Genomic DNA, 17,763 nt, shown 5'->3' on the forward strand with positions numbered 1-17,763 from the left:
GGATTTCCGTGCTCGTTGCCGACAAGGAACGACGAATAAAATGCAACCACCCTCCGCGCATGGATTTATGTAAGGCGGTCAAAATCGTTCCCTAACCCTCCCGTGTCCCTCACAGCTTTTGGTCGTTAAACCCCCACATACCACTGTTTTGCACTTGGTTATCATCAGCGCTCACTTGTGAGAGAGGGGGGGGGGGGGGGGTGTTGAAGTGACGTCTTCGTGCGCACCGGGTGTTTGTCGGAGACCAGGGTTTCGCCTCACGTGGCAGGCAAAGTGTAACACAGCGAAATCTGATTGCTGTGTGAAACGTGTCGGCGGAGTTGCGCGCGCGCGAGAGAGCGATCTTGTGGCTAATCGCTGGCCCAGCAACGCAGCGATGCGTGCGCAATTTTGCGGCGAAGAGAGCGGGTCGCCACCGCCATACGGGGGAGAGAAAGAGGGAACGGCGCATTGTCGCTAGTGGTGGACGAGCGACTAGATAATCGGTGTGGGTGATCACAGCGTCGCGAGACTCGTCTCCTCATCCGCGCCCTCGTCTTGTGTGGTGGCCGTTGTCCTCGCTGCAAAGAAAACGGTTTCCGAGCGATCTTTGTTTGTTTCTAGAGCGCGCCGCGTCGAGGCGGCGTCGGCGCGCGACGGGATCTGCGTGGTCCTAATCGCCGGGGCCAATCTGACTCGAAAATGAGTCCGAATAAACGAGAGACTGGCATCGCTGGCGCGCGCGCGCGTGCGCCAACGAGCGGATAGGATCGCGAGGTGACTGCATTTCGGACCATTTCCTTTCTCCTCGCTCTATCACCGTGTCGCGAGAGAGGCAGAAGGGCCGGGAAAGTGGGAGGGGGGGTGGGGGCAGCAGAGCACGGTGCCTGTCGCCGCGTGCTACGCCCAGCCTCGGAGGCACTGTGTCGGTCGACGTTTCTTTCGGAGAGGAGGGGGAGTCTCTTTGGTGTTGTTCTTGGTCCCGAAACTGGTTGAAGGCGCGCCACCGCTAGAAGGGACCCTCGGAGGGCGAGGGTAGGCTGCCGACGTTGGCCCCCCGTCAGCAGCGCGGCGCTCCTCGAGGAGGGCGAGCAGTGGTCGCGCAACCCTCGGCCGACCGACCGGCCGGTCTGGAGACTCGCCGTAGCGGACCCTCTTCTTCCCTTCCCCCCACCACGTGTGCAGTCGGGAGCGAGCGAGAGCGAGCGCTGCCCCGCCGCCGCACTATCGCGCTGCCCCGCTCGCCGACGTCGGTGCCGCGTGGCGCTGCTGCTCGCGGTCCTCTTGACCCGTCGACGCTGCGTCGTCTTTGACTGCGTCACCCCGCCATCGTCCGTCCGCGCGCGGTGCTCTGCCGCTCGTTCGCACCAGGAGCCTAGATCGACGCGCATCGTCGAGGCAGCTCGGATTACGCGGCCATCGCTGCCACCCGTCGTCTTCTGAGCGTGTTTGTTCCGGGCCGTCTCTTCTTCCGCCGTTTATTTGGATCACTGCGCGAGGGACGTCTCTGTGCTGACGGCATCATGAGGTGCGTATTTTGTTCCGTCCCGGCTGGCCTTTTTCGAACTCTGGGTTCCGACCCTCCGGGGTGGTGTTTCCCACGCGCGCTGCCAGCTGCTGTCGAGGTCGACGAACCGCCACTCCGTGGAGAGAGTAGCAGCCCGGCCCGCCGTGGCTGTTCCTCGCTGGACGCTGCTGTGAGCCGGGCTGCCTCTGGTCGCGGCAGTGTAGTGGTCCCGTAGTGAGTTGCATGTCCAGGCTGTGGTTGTGTCCCCGAAGGGTGCCGCCTGCCTGATTATTCTGCCACCTGTGCTCGTGGCCGGAATTTGCCGAGCGTGGCGCGGCTACGGGCCCCTGCGTTCCAGCCGGCACGTGCTCTCGGCTCACTTGCGCGTGGCGAACTAATTGGGCTTCCTTTTGGTTTTTTTTTTGTGTGTGTTTGGTGCGTTGACTAGCCCATGCCAGTTGCGACGATCCGATGCCGCGCATTTTCTGTTTTCTTTTTTCGTCGGCACGGTGCAGGGGCTGAACTGGCTTCGCGGAACATATTGAAGCTATCGCAAGCCACGTGGACACGGCAGTGCGTGGCTTTTCGCGAAGATGCGTGTCTATGTGTTCGGTTCGCGATATGTGGCAGTCTTCGCGAAGATAACGATGCTTGTGTACCAACGACCATTTCGCTTCCTGCGGTGGCGTTTCTTTATCTTTTTTTCCCTGTCCGTTCGTGCAGGGGCTTTGCGTCGGCGGGCATCCGTCTGCGTCGTCGCTTAGATCGCTTGAGGCGAGCTTCCGCGTTGCGCTTTTAATCCTTGCCCCGAGTGGCGGCAAAAGATTTCTTCGCCATGTTTGATGTCGTGCAGCTAACAGTCTTCGTTTGTCGTGAGCGTGCTCCCGAACTGAAACTGAACTTACGGTAAACTGAAGTATCACGACATGTGTTGCTACCGCTGTTGCGGCATCCCGGAACCCTTCACTACGGCGTCCCTCATAGCCTTAGTCGCTTTGAGGCGTTAAACGCCAATAAACCAAACCATAGCGATTCGGGCTGTGAGGGACGCCGTAGTGAAGGGCTCCGGATAATTTCGACCACCTGGGGTTCTTTAACGTGCACTGACATCGCACAGTACACGGGCCTCTAGAAGTTCGCCTCCATCGAAATTCGATCGCCGCGGCCGGGATCGAACCCGCGTCTTTCGGGTCAACAGCCGAGCGCCATAACCGCTGATCCACCGCGGCAGCAAGCCCTTCCTCTTCACACATACAAATAGTTCACATGGTACTTGGTAATGGACTGGCCGCTAAAAATATGCCTGTATGGTTAGTGGTCTCCTGTGAGCGCCACGAAACGGGGCATTCGTTTCCTTCTGCTCTTAAGCAGTGCGTGTGTGGGGCCTCTTTCTGCCATCCAGTGCATACACACACGCACCCCCTCATTTGGCCCTTTATCGCCGCTTGCCTTGAGCAGCCGTCGCGAGGCCGCGACGAGATTGCTCCACCCTCGTATCTGCGACGCGGAAACAACTCTCCTTCGCCGTTCAGCCCGTGCTGCGGCGGCTCTGTGTTACTGGGCTTCCTCCCGTAGTCTCTCCTCCCCTTAATTATTTCTCCCCCTCTGTTTAGTTTTTATAGGGCGACGTTGCAGAGCCCGCATATGCCGACCCGCTAAGCAGCGCGGGGGTTTTTGTTTGTCTGAAGCGCTCCGTAATCCAGCCTCTGCTGGAATGCGCTTCCGTTCGCCGTCTCTGCAGGTTCTGCGCATAGCTGTTGTTTGTGCCCCGTTATTTTTTTTTTATGCATTACGTGGCGGCCTTCCGCACGTGGCTGCGAGCGCGCACTTTGCGCGACGCATCTCGTATCAAGCGCGGCCGAGATACCTCCGGTGTGTGCTATTGTTCCGACGTAAACGGCCTCTGGCGGTCGTCGTCCCGGCGGGGCGCGCAATTCACGCCACTTGCCGCCTAATTGCGAAAACACGATCAGAGTTATGTAGCGCTTAATTCTCTCTCCTTTGCAGAGTGGCATGTATGCTTTGAGCAGGCCTCGTTTTTCGTTATCGTACAGGATTTTATTGAGGGATTTTCTTTCCTTCTTTTTGTCGTGTTCAACGGGTAACGGATGAAAGACGGAAAAACAATAGGGCTGGGCGCACCTAAGCGAATTAAGGTACAGTCGAGCGCGATTTGAAGGTTATCGCGCGAGCGTCGACCAGCCTAGCACTCCATGCACCTGGCGGCCGGTTTTGCAACAGGAAAAAATCATGATTCGGCACTCTTCTCTCCCACGTTTGCTGTTCCATGCAACAACCATCACCCCCGCGACAAACCCACCGCCCTTCCTCTCTATTCTAAGCTTTTCATTTGTTGCGATAAAGTGTGGACTTGGTTACCTCGTATCTTCGCGGGCGATAACAAAATTGGTGGGAAAGATCTGCTAAAGCCAGTGCTTGGCACTTCCTGATTTTAACGACTTTGAAGTTGGAAAAAGTAATCAACGCAGCATCGCCTCGTCATATCACCTTTGTTCACCAGATAATACCGAAGAATACCTCGTGCGCGCTACGATCACAGCCTGTTCGCAGTACAAAAAAAAAACTGATAGCCCAGCAGGGAGTGACGGCTGCTGAAGGAACAGCAAAAAGAGTGGGGGAAGCTGGCCTGATACCTCCCTCGCCTCGGCAGAGAATTCTGGACATGGCGCTGTTCATGTTCCCTGTCGGCGCTCGCACGGTAACCTTCAAATCGCGCTCGACTGTACAGGGTCAATCACGCTTATAGGGAACACGGCTCCGCGTGGCTGCGCTCACGCGCAGCACCATTGTGACCAAGCCTGTTGCAAACCCGCGCGGAGGGACAGATGGCACGAAGCACCACGTCGAGGTCTCTCTTTTCGTGCGCCACTCTGCATTGATTCGTGAACGGATGAGATGCAGTGGCACTCCGCGGGTACGTGGCCACGTGGAGCTGTGTTCCCTCTAAGCGTGATTGACCCTGTACACTCTGCCTCCGTTAAACGCGAAAGCTCAATTGTTAAACCGGTTCGGCAGTCTCGACGACTGAAGGGAACTATGACTCTTTAAAACAGCGCGAAAGACAAGGACACAGATAGAAAAGAACAGGACAAGAAAAAAAAGAAAAGGACACAGATAGAATCTGCCGCACAGGGCAATAAATCGAAGTTTCTAAGAATGCTGGGAATGTGTAGATAGAGTTCCCGCGGCAAAAAGACGAGTTCAGATTCCTCTTCAGTGCAGCTTTAATCGGCGAACACGGAATCCATAACTTGAAAGACTGGCCTTCTTTCGCTCGGGCGGCGGAACTTGACACTGCCCTGATTATTTCCAGTGGTAACCACGCGACATTTCGATTTAGAAATTACGAGTTCTCAGTCCTTGGAGGAGCACCCGCCAATGTGGCGAGCCGCCCGTTGTTCTGGTCCATCCTAAGCGCGTACTGGTGGGCGAGTTGATTCGGCGTTCTTGCGAAAAGGCGTAAAAAAAAAATACACAGCAGACAGAGACGAGGCCGCGGGACATACGCGTAGCCACACTAACAGATGATTTGTTCCTTGTCCCACGGAATATGTACATAAGTGTGATAGGACTAAAGTGATAAGCACCCAGAGACTTGACTCATCATGCACAGCATGCCAAAAACCACGATCGATGCATATAATTCCCGTTCTGCGCATCAAACCCAAGGTATGCGATATCCTTTGATAAACGCACTGAGGGGTCGCTGGCCACTGTTCGTGATTTTAAACGCTTCTAATATTTCCCTTGTAAGCTGATTTTCAGCCCAGTTGAGAACACGTGTCCCGCGGACACTTATGTGGCCCGAAAGCAGGTTGTCAGTCCTGTATCGGTGCTCATACAATCAGTCATGTAAACATCGTCCTGTTTGCCCTATCGCTGCTACACTTAGTTGAAGCCCACTTTCGATGACGCATTCGGGGCAGGAGACGGAGGGTGATGACGACAGGGCTGCACAAGATTATTTACAGTACTCTGAGGTACAGTCTTTGTCAAAAGTAACCAGGCTGCATAGTTTGCTTCTAGCTTGTATAATGGAGCCCTTATGGCTTTCCTAAAGACCAAAAGTTGTTGGAAGGTAAGAATACCCCCAGTCCTTACCTTTAGCGACCATTTCAGCTTCAGGGAAGCTGTAAGGGCTCCACTGTACGAGCTGGAAGCAAACCATGCAGCCTGGTTACTTCTGACAAAGACTGTATATGAAGGTACAAGACTATACGAAGATAGCTGAGATTCGTCATATCATGAGCATGCGGCGGGTTTTTTTGTAGCCTCTGGTGTCCCTAGCTCCCCAACTGGGGATCGCGGCACTGGATGGATGTCCAGTCAGGGATCCTTCGAGCAAACCTTGGTTGCCGCCCACCGCAGGGGGGGACACCGGTCCTCCCCGTAGTGGATCCGGTTTAGGCAGGGGTGAAGTGCTGCGCCATTTGCGCCTTGCTGTGCCAATTCGATCTCCTGCGCCAAGCTGCGCCTAAACGGCAATTTACGCCCATTGCAGGTATACAGTGCCAAATTTAGCAGAGTGTTGTCGGCTGGGCAACACTGGGCGCTAGCGGCGAAACGGCATTTATCTGGTAATATAACTTGACCGCGGCCGGTTTGTGAACTGACCTCACATAGCAAGCTGTAATTATTGTGTGGACGAGATACCAGGTTCACTCGCATAATTTGGGCACTTTTTTCAGTAATTTAGAGCTGCTAAAAGAGATGCGGAGATTTCGCAGAAACACATCCTAAAAAACTCCGTAAAGGTCATAACGCACATATATGTCTTACATTGTCACGCATACGTCGACCCCCTCCCCCCCCCCCACCCCTTTCACTCCTCGCTGTCGACGCAACCCCCGTCCCCGAGGGATGGTATGACTCCGCGTGCGCAGCTCTAAGCAATAAACGCTCAACGATACATTCGCAGGACCAGCAGTCAGGAGCCAGTGGAGATAAACGGCGCTCCTTGTGATGGGCCCGGCCGACTAGCGGCAAACCGAATCGCCAGCGGTTCGGTTGTCTAGGATTTTGGGCACCTTGTCCTGGAAAGGAACCACCAGCGCGAGTGGGCCGGGTGAACGGCGCGCGAATATAATTTTCTTTACCAGAGCTAATTTAACAAACGAATTACGAACTTCTTACACGTGGAACTGCCAGGGAATGGGCACCGGGCTTACTACCCGTCGTGCTCGCATTTCGCACCCATTTGACGCGTTCGTGCCGATCATCCATAGCCTGCCTTGCGTGCACCCGCGTGCACGCTGGTGCATTTTTTTTTTCATATATGCTTGCGTAATAAATTCTGGGTGCAAATTTACGCAAGGGCGCAAATTATGCGAGTACCTCCTTGTTGTTTTGGCTGCGGCAATTTTCCGAATTTTAAAATCCATTGGTTGGCGGGTATTGATTCTTTTTTTTTTTCGGTCCTGACGTAGTATATTCTAGATTTTGCTGCACTCTTTTGACGGTTTTGACGAACTGTCGCCATTATGTTGTTGTTTTCTTTTTTTTTTTTGAACTGAAATTAATAACAGCTAATGTACTGCAACTCATGTTTGTAGTAGTTGCCACATGTATATTGTTTATGAACTTTAGCAAATATCTTTAGAACAATTGCAGTCCTTTTAATTAATTCTGGCCTGTGGAATCCGTGATCAATATTTATGCAGTTTTTGGACAAGTTGCAAACAAAATTGCTTTAAGTCGCATTTAAATGTTGCCAGTCTGCTCCAAAAGTGCACCGAATAGCCTACAAATTGCTCCAAGATGGGAATTTTGGTGCTCCAAAGCTGCTCCAAAATAAGACTTTTTCTGCTCCCGTGCCTGCTCCAAAAACCTGGAGCCTGCTTCCACCCCTGTTTAGGGCTCGTAGTCCGACGGTGACGTCGTTGATGGCCCCATGGACGATGATTCACCACGCAGTGTCAGTGCGTCTTCGTCTCTCAGTCGTAGCTGGTTCCAGCTTTACGGCACCGGCGTCGAACCCTTTCTTCGCGACTCGAGGTGCGGCTTGCGCTCTGTGTCGTACCCATTCCACTGCAACTCTCTGCCAGCCCCGGTTTTCGGTCGTCGTCGCCCTCCTCCTAGCCTAGTGTCTTGGTCGTTCGCTCCTTTGGCGCGCTCTGTTTCGGCACGTGTTTCAACACGTGGCCTGGTCCTCTAGTTTTTCCGCCCCGTGCGCCCTCACCCGTGTTGCGGGCACGTGCAGTTTCTCGCTGGCGTGTTCGCTACGGACACGGCACGCTCTTTCCTTCTTCCTGGGCTTCCTTCCCGCCGCCTGGCCGTGACGCTCTTCGCACATGGCGGGGGAAGAACTGCCGCTGACGTGAGCAGCTGCTGCTGCTGCCTGCCGTGGTTGCTGGAGGACCGGGGCGCATCTGCGTTGCGTATGCGACTCACCCTGCTGCTACTGCGAGTTGAGGCCTTTTAGCTGTGCAGAGTACGAGGTTGCGGGTTCGATGCCTGCTGCCGTGTTTCGACGGCGGGTAAACTGCGGAGACTAGGAAGATTTCGGGGTGTGTTTTGAAGGTGTTAACGCCGAGCCCTCCACTGACTCATGCTTTGAAGGCGGGAAAAAAAGTCTGTTATTGGTACCAGGAGTGAGTCATATTCAGCTATGACTCCATTGTGATGGGGATCTCTCTTTCGCCGAAGTGGGGCGCCTTGCCCCCGGCTAATCGAGTGTACTCGGCGGCTGTTTGGCAACGCAGTCATTCTCTGTTGTCCTCGAAATAGCGTTGCGCGCTGTGGAAACGGCGATAATCGTCCCGCGAGTGGCGATAACTGCGATATGAAGGTCGCCTCGCGTGATCTCGAAAACAGCCCGCTGAGGCGCGTATACTACGTATGCTCTGAACCGCAGCCGATAGCTGTCGTCGAGAGCGGCTGATCTGTCCGGGCGCGATGATAGGGGCCAGACAATATATATATATATATATATATATATATATAAAAGCAAACCACTCACATGTGTATTCAACCGTAGGCCTTGCTGGGTACGAAAGCCGCGGTTGACATTGTCAGCAACATGCAGTAGAATGTTCAGCTCGTACATGCTGCTTGTTTCGCGAGTGGAAACTGCAACTGGTATCTTTTTAAATGCTCCCCCCCCCCCCCCCCTCCCCATCTCTCATGTGGCATCACTTGCGGCAGTTGTGCTGGCTGTGACAGTGCAACCCGTAACGTTCATGGCATTGAAACGAGCTGCGAAATTTGTCCATTTGGAGCATTTCGAGTTGAACCGAGAGAATTGGCGTTGGGCCCTTGACGCTCGTTTTTCTCGTTCAGCTTGTGCGCTTTGTGCGCTGCACTTAACGTGTGCGATCCTTTTCAACGCCCGCTTCTCCGAGACGTGTCCGTTTGACGCCGCCGCTGTTATTAGCGTTGGCCGTCCACTGGCTGCCCAGATCTGCCGCGCTGTCCGTACCTCTGCCCCCCAGCCCCCTCACTTCCGCCCACGTCGGGCACGCGCCTGCCTCGAGGCCGCGCGTGCGTCGCGTGACTCGGCTGCCTCCGCCGAGGTCGCTGGCGCAACGACTCGCCACGCCGTTCGGAAGTGGGCCTGTCCGGAACTCTGCTGGTCGCCCCGTTTGTGTCCGCGCACCAGTCGCGGCAGCGCTAATGCTCTCGCGACAACGACCATCGCGGAAGTGTGCCGTCTTCTTTGGGACGACGATGTATGTACCCATCAGGAAACAGCCCCCCTTCCGCGTCCGACTGCCGGAATGCCGTACGGGGGTTTCTTTAGGGCGGTGCTCCTCCAAACGTGCGCGTCGTCGTCGCGTATCTGACTCGGAACGTCGGTCATTAGTGGGCGCGTGCCGCGTTTTTACAGCGACCCCGACACGCGTTCAGTCGTGACCCGCGTACTGCGCGGCGTCTTCATGATGGATGTCTCCCGCGGACGCGGCGATATTAATGTCCGCGGTGGACATCGATCCGCAGCCGTTACGTGGCTGCAAGCTGCCTGGATTGCTCGTTAACCCTTGCGACTACTGGCGTCGTCGACGCCCGCGGCCGTCCGTCGACACCGATCTCGGGCGCGTATTTGGCAGCGGCGGACCTTCCCCGGGGTGGGAGGCGGCGCGCATGAAACTGGGCCGCGATTGCCTTGATGGATCGCGCGGCGCCAAGGTTCGACCTCACCCCACCTGCTCTCTCCCGCGCCCACATTGTTTCTCCCCGGCTTCCTTGACACTGTTTGGTCGCTAGCCGCGCCTGTCGCTGCTGCGCCACCCTTCCCTCGCCCAGGAGGAGTGCGACGCGGCTAATGTGGCGCTTCTGACCGAGTCCCGTAATTGCCGCTGCTGAGACTGCTACTGCTATCCCGTGACGCGCGTTCCGCCCCTGCGCGATGCTGCCGATTTCTGGTCGGGTACGACCTGTACGGCCGAGCACTTCCTGCTTAGCCTGCGGTGGGTGTGTTCGGGTGGTGAGGGAATCTGGGCTCCGAAAGGTTGATCAAGCGAGGCCTGACGCATCTGCGTGCCTTCCATCCTCGAATCGGGGCGACCTATGCCGCGCGCTGATCTTATCGTGAGTGTGGCCATCGCCGCTGGTGGACGCGTTTACTGACTGGCTTTACAATCCTGAACGTAGGATACCGTTATTCGTGCAGGGTTTGTCTTGAGTCCCCAGCAGAGGCACTTACCGCGCTTGTTAAGTTACCAAGGTTTTCAGTGGTGAGGATTGCACCGTTCCCCACCCTGATACAACACAAGAACGAAGCGGCGAATGGCCTTCAAAGGAGGCCCATCAGTCAATGGCGGCGACTGCTTCTCACGACGTCGCAGTCAATCCCTTAGTTGAAATCACAGATGAATGGCAGCTGCCTCCGTGAAAGGGATTAACCGCGACGTCATGACAATGGGTCGACTCCATTGGCTGGGGGACCTTGTTAAAGGGGTGTCGAAAATGCCACACGGCTCAGACGCAGACACTTCTGGAGAGTTCGATCCCGGCGGCGGCGGTCGAAATTCGATGGAGGCGAAATTCTATAGGCCCGTGTACTGTGTGGTGTCGGTGCACGTTAAAGAACCCCAGGTGGTCGAAATTTCCGGAGCCCTCCACTACGGCGTCTCTCATAGCCTGAGTAGCTTTGGGACGTTAAACGTTAACTTGACTAAACCAATCTAGTCTGGAGAATTTTGTCCCATACCTGATACGTTCTCGCCCACTTCTCCTCCGGACACACTCGCGAAGTCGAATGACGCCCAGCCTGTCTCTTCGTTCCTCCTAAACGTTCCCGCATGCTCTCGCGAGTGCACTGCCTGCGAACATAAGTAAACGCTGTTTGTCCATGAGAAAGCGCACGTGTGTCCACTGCCAGCACGCGCCTACCATAGGTGTCAGTTTCAAATGAGGCAAAACGCGAAAAAAAAAAAAAACTATGGAAGGGACACGTAACCTTCGCTTTAGGTTAGACGCGGTAGCATAGTAGTGGGCTAATCCTCATATATGCAGAATGTCGTTATCTACTTTACATTCGTATATCCCAGGGAGTCCTCATACCGTTCCTGACGCAGTGGTGCAAGGGTTAAGCGGTGCGCCACTCCCCTGCGATGGCAGGTGCTGCCAGCGGTCGGCATTGTGCGGCCCATTTTGATCACCCTGGGCGTTATACCAATCATTAGCTGCCACCCGCCGCGGTGGGCAGTTCGCTCACTATCCGATTGGGGCAGGTTGTGTGATGACGCCGAAAGGTCACGTGACCTAGGCTGCCCACGTGCCAGTCATGCTCTTGATTTTTCGCTCACAACGCCGGATTTTCAGGACAACGCGGCCTGCAACGCTGTCGCGTTAATGTGACGGGGAGTCGCATGCTCCATTTACTTTCTCGCCTGTAATTGCACGCCCCGAAGGTTCGGTATCGACTCTCCTCTCCTTCCAGCGGGTTGTTTTTACTCCGCTCGCCAGGCGATGCGAAGCGCGAGGCAGGGACAACGGGGGTTGAACCGCCGCTGCTCCCTCGGCGGCGCAGCACTGCTGCCGCCTCCCCGCTCTGATAAGCACCGCTGCCTTGCGCGCGCTTATTTCGCCCGCGTTTCGCGGCCCCCCTTCGACGCCTCTCGAAGCGGGGCGCAGTGAACCCGTTTCCGTCGGAGCGGCCGTTTAAAGTGTTTCCCCTCTGCGTAAAGTGGCTGCTTAGGCCTCGAGAAAGTCGCTTGCGCGGCACGGTGATAGAGACGTTGCGGGAACTTTAGTCAGCTGTCTGGCGTCAGCGATTCGGCTCAGAAGAGAGGGGGGGACGGGAGTCTGTCGGTGGTGCGAGCACGCGTGGACCCGCTTCTGTGCGAGTCGGGGATATGAGGTCGTGGGCTGCGGTCGCTTTGTCGCGGGCGTCACTAGAGCACTGCACGGGCCTCAATCTGAGGCCCGGCCCGGGCCCGAGACCTGGAGCCCGAGCCCGGCCCAGGCCCGCGGCTTCAAGCCCGGGCCCGGCCCGGGCCCGCTATATTATCGCTCTAGCGAGCCCGGCCCGGCCCGTGAATCCCGGAGTGAAGCCCAGTCCGGGCCCGGCCCGGGCCGTTTCACAGTAAGCTTGAGGTATATTGCTCTCAAGGCGGAAAGCTGGGCTAGTTGGTGTGTCATAGTTAATTAAAAGACTAGCGCATAAAACTAGGACAAAGACAGAGAAGGAGACAGGACGAGCGCTCGTCCTGTCTCCGGGCCGTTTCACAGTAAGCTTGAGGTATATTGCTCTCAAGGCGGAAAGCTGGGCTAGTTGGTGTGTCATAGTTAATTAAAAGACTAGCGCATAAAACTAGGACAAAGACAGAGAAGGAGACAGGACGAGCGCTCGTCCTGTCTCCTTCTCTGTCTTTGTCCTAGTTTTATGCGCTAGTCTTTTAATTAAGTATATTGCTCACTCTCAGCAAGTAGTCTGCGACTACACCGATAAGGAAATGGCCGACAAAGGTTCTGAAACGGCAGTTTTCCTTCCAGAAAGTTGCTTCTTTTTAACCGAGAAGGAAGTGAAGAGTAGTGCTCGGCAGGCCCGTCTTTTGGAGAGTGATCTCGTGTAGGTGGGCAAAGATTAAATCGGAAGTTCCGAGAGCTAAATAAAAAGAGCTGCATACACGCGTAGTAGTCTACTTTGCGTTCCCCGTGATTTTAATCAGTTATATTCTGCCGCCGGCGAAGTATAAATATTAAAGCTGCCTTGCAAGCAGCAGGATGACTTTTTTAGTGAACGCGATTTTACACGTTGAGCTCATAGCCGAACTGATCGCCTTTCAGCAGAAACGAAAAGCTAAAAGGCTTGAGTATTTCACGGTATGTGCTTGAAGACTATAAGCGTCCTAAACTAATATGTTCTTAACGAATGCATTTCTAATAGTGTATAGGTATGTTTTCGGATGATGAACGATCAATGGCCAATTAAGGCCGGTTGCATTTTACTCTTACACACCGCGGCGTGGAAATAAGGAAATAAATAAGTCAGTGAATAAAACTTAGTTTTTCTCTCAGCGCGTACTATAACTCGTAACTCATCCGTGTCGCTGCTTCAATGCCGCAGTTGTGTACAATAGTGAACAATAGTGAACGAAAAGTCGGACACCAGCCGTTTCTGTTCGGACCCAAGCCCGGCTCGGGCCCGCAGCTTTAAGCCCGAGCCCGGCCCGGGCCCGCAACTTCAGGCCCGGGCCCGGCCCAGGCCCGGCATAATAAATCATGTTCCGGCCCGCGGGCCGGGCCCGGGCTTCCGGGCTGGCCCGAGCCCGTGCAGTGCACTAAGCGTCACTCCCCCTCCCGCGCCTAGAGCGTATCTCGGAAAGACTCGCGAGCTTGCAGCGCTCAGCGGGTTCTTGAACGTGTGTGAACCGGGGTTGCCTTAGTTTCTTTGTGTTGTGATCGATTCGCTCTTCGAGTCCCGTATTTCTTCAGCAAAATTCGATGCGTTGCGACAGGCTGACAATCCTGGACAGCATGCGCGGTGACTGCGCGACTACAGGCGTTCATGTCGCGGTGCATCCGAAATGCCTAAAGAGTCGTCTCTGCTGTGCGGCGCCTTAAAAGAGTGCCTCTGTCGCCTGACGGGCGCGCAGCAACTGTGTGGCGGTACGCGGAACAATCGGCAGCGCACTCGGCGTCCGCTGGAAAGTCCAAGAGAGTAACAATGCCTCATTGCGTCGCTGTTCTTTCGCGTTAAACGGCCGCCGCTTCGTTTCGCAACTTTCGTCGCGTCCCGACCATTGACGCACTTCCTTCGTCCGACTTGAATACGCGCAGTACTGCATCTTCTTCGGCGTGACTGGTTGTGAGCGCGGCTGAATTTTGTCGGGAGGAGCGAACAGTGGTAGCGGATGCGGTCGCCCGACACGCGATCTGTATCTGGAGCGTGGCGGGGCCGACCTTCGCGGACGCCTTTCTGCGGACCCATTAGGCCTCGGGGGGAGGGGGGAATATGCTCGCGCGCGCGCGTCGCTGCCGGCGGCGGCGGATTTCGGAGAAATGAAATGCGCCTTTTCTTTCGCTGGGAAACGCGTTTCTGCGCCGCTACCGGGGAAAGGGGGGACACGTCCTGGTTCGGCGAAGCCGCGCGTCACCACGAGTGGAGCTTCGTCGTCGTCGCCTCTGGCGCGCGGTCGCTGGTTATCGCGGGTAACACGCCACCTGCATGTATATCTATTGCGCGTTGCTCTTATTCCGTGAGATGACTTTGGCGCTTCTGTCGGCCTATTCCTCCGCGAGGAGCCGCCGCGGTGGCTCAGTGGTTATGGCGCTCGGCTGCTGACTCAAAAGACGCGGCTTCGATTCCGGCCTCGACGGTCGCAATTCGATGGAGGCGAAATTCTTGAGTCCCGTATTGTCTGCGACGACAGTGCTCGTTAAAAAAAACACGGTGGTCGAAATTAACCGCAGCACCGCCACTGCGACGTCCCTCATATCCTGAGTCGCTTTCGGACGTTAAAACCTCATGAAACCAAACCTTCGCTGGACCGTCACGGGCTGTTTGACGAAGAAATCTCGTCTGATTTTTGGAAGTGGGGGGGGGGGGGGGGAATCAATTGCGCCTCACTGACGCAAATCGGCGCTCCTTGCGGTTTAAACGCCAATGCGCTCGCTCGGTTTGGTCGGTTGAAATGAGTGGCAACTTGTTTGCTCTTTCGCCAATGCATACACGTTGAGAGGCTGCTGTTTGCACGCATATATGTGAGCAACCGCGCCGGTGTGGGGCGGAGCCCCTGCTCTGTTGTTAATTGCTGCTCTGGGAGCACTTCGTTCGGTCTGAAAACAAATGAGCTTAAAAGAAGCGAGAGAGCCGTAACGCGCCTAAGCTTTCCTCTCTCTCCTCCTTCTCTTCCTGATCGTTTGAAGTCTAAGTGGGACACCGCCGCGGCGCTCTGGCCGCACGGGATTGTGCGCACCGGTAGCATGCATAATGCTCGACATGCCCGTAGTCGATCGGATACAAGGTATACACACCGGGCGTATCCCCTCCCAATATTTGGCCGATGCGTAATTGCCTCCCCTTGGTGGCCAGAGGTCAGGTCCGCGGGGCTGTTCTGCTCATTTAGCAGGCCGCCGAGAACGGGTGGTGCGCATGTGTGAGATGGCGCCCGCGATATGAGTAGTGCAATGAGGCCACCAAAGAGCGCGCAGCGGGCTTCGTCGTCGATTCCGGCGATGCCCCAGAAAGCTGCTGGCATGCATCACACGGCCCTCCGCATTTTTATTTTATTTCGCCGCCCAGCGCCTTTGTTTCGCCGTCTTTTTTTTTTGTCTGTTTATTGCGTGTGCCTCTTTTTTCTCTTTTTTTTTTCACTTGGCCATCGATATTCGCCAAGTCGCGATGGACGGTCAGATTGTCTCAGGGTTGCTGGGACGCAGGACTTTGGCGGACATGTTTCCTTTGGTCTTGCTCATAGCAATGAGGTTAACAGTGGGCACAAAACTTTTATTAAATTTCCTGGGCCTGGTAACGAGGACTTCGCTTGACCTCCGAAAACGTTCTCTGTTGGCCTGGATCTGCGGACTGGCGATATTCGGGGCTAAAGTTTTTGTTTGTTTGTTTGTTTGTTTTAATGCGAGAATGCAATACAGGCTCGTGTGCTACATTTTCACCCACTTCAGCTTCCGCTCTGCAGAATTCACCTGGACTAGACCATCTATAGAAACGCGTACACGGTGTATCTTTCCCGGCGGTGTTGCGAGTCGTGGTAGCAGCATCCCACCGCTGCCACCAGTTGCGGATCAGGTAGCATGGTCGGGTCGGAGAGGGGATGAGGGAGGTCGGAGACGAGGTTACGGGAAAGACAAGAAGAACTTTATACAAGTGAATTTACATTATATGCAACACAGCAACTGAGAGAACGTCTCAGTAAGAGAGTCTCGAAAACAAGGAGCAAAGCTACATGGCGATGAGCTCGATGGTCAGGAGCTGCTCGGCCGTCCAAGGCGCCGAGTTTTATAGCGTTTCCTTTCCCTGGGCTCCCTAGATGCGGGCCAGGACTGCCGAGGAAGGAAAGTTCACTGTGGCACCCATCACACACTCTTTCATTAGGGAACACGTCCCCGTCACGTGTGGGGGGAGAGAGGGGGGTGCCATCTGCGCCGCGCAGACGCTGGAATGTCGGAGAGCGGCGTTCCCGCGCTTTTCATGTGGTCGCAGGTGCAGGGTCCAGGCTACGTGCAAAGTCCACGCGGTGCAGGAGAAACGCTCGCTGTTAACTTCTTCCTGGAAGACGGGTGCTGCTGTCAAACTTGATGATTGGACTCTGCTGGCCCCCAGGCCCCAGGCCCTCGCTGTCGCTCCCCTCTATACTTCTCCTCACTATCCTCTTCCTTTCCCTTTCGTTTCCGCCGGCTGCAGCTCGGGTGCTTAAGATATTAGATAGCAATTGCCGCGGCCGGCAACACTCTTTTGCTTCACTTTTTATTTTTTTAAATAAACCACTACCACCACCACCGACCGTGGCAGCTAACTTCTTTCTGTAGAGGAGGGTGCACTGCAGAGCTGCGCTGTCTAGTCGCGGGGTGGATTACTGAAGCCGCTTCAGTGGCTAATCCAGGCACTGACCCCGCGTGCCTTCGGGACTCGTCGGCATTCCGCTGCAACCGCGCCGATTTTTCCTCACGACGAAGGCGAAACGTAACAGCGGGTAAGATGATAAGTTATCCATCCTAGCCTGTAAGGAATACGAAGATAGGAACAGTAGCAGACGAAGCAGCAAAGCGAGGATGTATGAGGGGTGGGTAGAAGAGACCATCCGCTCCCCCAAACGAAAGAAATAAAAGTTTGAAGTTTTAACGTCTTTAAACTGAGTATCACGTGCGAAAACAGTTGGTTTCGAATTCGCATGACTGTTGCCGTACGCTGTCCTACAAGACAATTTCTTTTAAACTTTGGTACCACATGACCTTCCCCTTGGCACACCGTATCCGAGTCGCTTCATCTCAAAGGGTCAAAGGTCGAAGCATCAAAGACCCGTTGGCTTTTTCAGGATTGCTAGCGAAGTACTGCTTTGGCACTAAAAAAAATGGCAAGCTGCGTTGGCTGTAGTTGTTTGGACGGCCACAAATCAGTTCCTCATGGAAGTAAACTAGGTGAGCGTAGCCTTTTTGTTGATGTGGACTAAACTGTTAGAGGAAATAACCCTGTGCGAGTATCGTCACGTTGTTCTGACGTTGCTTTTTTTCCCTTCCTTGCCCCCTCTCTCCACTAATGTCCGTAAGGGCGCTGTAGATAGCCTACCTGAACAACTAATAAAATATGTGGCACCGCGCGGTAAATCGTAACCAGTTATCGATGCGTGTTTGCGTTACACCACTTAGCGTGAAACTAAAATCGCATGTAATTCTCCCGCATCACTTTGTGGGCACGGGTTTTACTGGGGCCAATCTTGCGTGGTGTGTGGCATCCACCGGACTCCGCGCATGCATTCGGTTCCGCCTCGTCGCGAACGGACGCAAATTTGCCACTGTCCCGCGAGCAGCATACACACTTCCCGCGCGTATCCAGCCATGGCTTCGCTCCCGCGTGTGGGATTGGCGGCGTCTCCCCGGGGCTGCCGATCGCCATAGTTGCTTCGCGCTCGGTACAAAGTGCGACCCCGATCCTCGGGAACCGCAAACGCTCGTCTGCACGCGACTCGTGTGCAGATACGTGCGCATACTCGGCGAGACGGTAGAGTCCAGCGGGCCGGAAATGCGTCCGCGCAGCGCGAATCTCTTCTCTGGATCGACGGGTTTCGCGCGCTCCCTCGGATCGCCGTTCGTGCGGAAGGAGAGAAGGGACCGCGAGAAGAAGCGGGGCTTAGCTG

General features: G+C 55.2%; 1 protein-coding gene and 1 long non-coding RNA gene across 6 annotated transcripts in view; one reads left to right on the forward strand and one right to left on the reverse strand.

The window, feature by feature from the left end:
- The window catches only part of LOC149362604 (KH domain-containing protein akap-1-like), a 96,293-nt gene that overhangs the window by 36,164 nt on the left and 42,366 nt on the right, over window positions 1-17,763 (forward strand). Inside the window, exon 1 of one of the 5 annotated variants that reach the window (XM_089573122.1) lies at window positions 991-1,507. The exons of 3 other annotated variants lie outside the window; for them this stretch is intronic. The gene's annotated coding sequence lies outside the window, so the exon portion shown is untranslated. Of the gene's footprint in view, window positions 1-990; window positions 1,508-17,763 lie in introns of those variants that run through there. One more of the 5 variants, XM_089573127.1, reaches the window with a different exon arrangement.
- Window positions 1-17,763, reverse strand: part of LOC149362605 (uncharacterized) — a 48,598-nt gene that overhangs the window by 26,236 nt on the left and 4,599 nt on the right. The gene's annotated exons all lie outside the window — the stretch shown is intronic.

Source organism: Amblyomma mixtum, chromosome 2 (assembly GCF_055824585.1).
Source record: "Amblyomma mixtum isolate Tamu chromosome 2, ASM5582458v1, whole genome shotgun sequence".
Lineage (NCBI taxonomy): Eukaryota > Metazoa > Arthropoda > Arachnida > Ixodida > Ixodidae > Amblyomma > Amblyomma mixtum.